This window comes from Dysidea avara, chromosome 1, assembly GCF_963678975.1.
Source record: "Dysidea avara chromosome 1, odDysAvar1.4, whole genome shotgun sequence".
NCBI classification, from domain to species: domain Eukaryota; kingdom Metazoa; phylum Porifera; class Demospongiae; order Dictyoceratida; family Dysideidae; genus Dysidea; species Dysidea avara.
In genome coordinates this window covers 41,883,076-41,884,726 of record NC_089272.1, presented here as the reverse complement: position 1 = coordinate 41,884,726, position 1,651 = coordinate 41,883,076, and the positions used below count along the sequence as shown (strand labels likewise).

The 1,651-nt window shown below is 38.0% G+C and overlaps 1 pseudogene; it reads left to right on the top strand.

Moving 5' to 3' along the window:
- The first annotated feature begins 404 nt into the window (after window positions 1-404).
- LOC136250338 (all-trans-retinol 13,14-reductase pseudogene) lies at window positions 405-1,651 on the top strand (annotated as a pseudogene).

Here is a 1,651-nt window from a genome sequence, read left to right as displayed (position 1 = left end):
AGAGCAGGAAAGCGTGTCCTCGTCTTGGAACAGCATGACCAGGCTGGTGGTTGTTGTCACACTTTCATTTACAGGAACTACGAATTTGATATTGGTATTCACTATGTTGGCGGAATGAGCAATAGCAACCCGTCAGTTTCAAAGGTGCTAATTGATCAAATTTCTGATGGGCAAATTCGTTGGGAAGAACTGGATAAAAATTACGATAGCGTATATATCAAGAATTCGGCAAGTAGAAAAAAAATTGATATTTTTTCTACTTCAGATGGATTTGTCGAATCTCTTACTAAGCATTTTCCAGAAGAAGCAGCAGCAATCAAAAAATACTTAACAATGGTCAAATGTGTGTGTAAAGCTGAAGTTATGTTGATGTACATCAAAATTTTCCCATCTTGGTTTGTTTCATTTCTAATTTACACTGATTTGATTCACCTTTCTGATTTTTTCAAATGAGCAAAAAGACTTTACAGGATGTTCTTAATGAAATCACTGATAATGAGGATCTCAAAACAGTTTTAGCATACAACTTTGGTTTCTATGGCAACCTTCCTGATAACACCAGTTTTATAATGCATGCCTTGTTAGTAAATCAATTCTTAAATGGTGGTTATTATCCTGTTGGTGGAGGTAGCGAGATTGCCTTTCACATAATCCCAGTGATTGAGAAAAGTGGAGGGCGTGTTCTAGTTAAGGCTCCTGTCAAACATATTTTACTGAATGGTGATACACATGTTACTGGTGTTGTTGTACAGCATGGTAAAATAAACGTTGAAATCAAAGCACCACTTGTAATATCTAATGCTGGCATACTTAATACTTTTGGCTGCTTATTACCTTCTAACCTAAATATGAACCTTGAGAGAGTTAAAAGTGGAATTGCATCATTACATTTGTATGTTGGTTTACGAGGTAACTACAAAGAGCTGGGAGTAAAATTTCGTAGTAATATTTGGGCTTATATAGACAGTGATCTCAAGACTATACAGGGGTATCTGTCAAGTACACCTGAGGATGCAGAAGAGAGAGGAATCCCTTCTTTGTTCATTTCATTTCCATCTACCAAAGACCCAACTTGGGAAGAGCGTTTTCCAGGAAGGACCACTTGTGCAGTCATAGCATTGGCACCTTATGAATGGTTTGAAAGCTGGGAGGATGAGAAAATGGGACATCATAGTGCAGAATATCATGACTTTAAAAATGCTTTGTGTAACAAAATTTGGGCACAGGTGTTAGAGATGTTCCCACAGCTTGATGGCAAGGTGGAATGTTTTGAAATTGGAACACCCCTGACTAACAAACACTTTATATCATCTCCCAGGGGTGAGATCTATGGTTGTGATCACAACAGGGACAGATTCTCTCCCATGACAGCAGCATTGCTACGTGCAGAGACTCCAGTTCCTGGTCTATATCTTACTGGTCAAGACATCTACACATGTGGATTTACAGGTGCAATGCAGGGAGGATTAATGACAAGTATGGTACTGTTAAAACGTGATTTGTTCAAGGATTTGCAGGATATCTGTGAGACACTATAAGCAGTATCGCTGTTTGCTGTCATTGTTACTTTATAAACCTTTGATATAGTTGGTGTTTCTCTTGTATGTACGTAGTATGAATGCTGCAATGTTTTTGATATATTTTAAGCGCC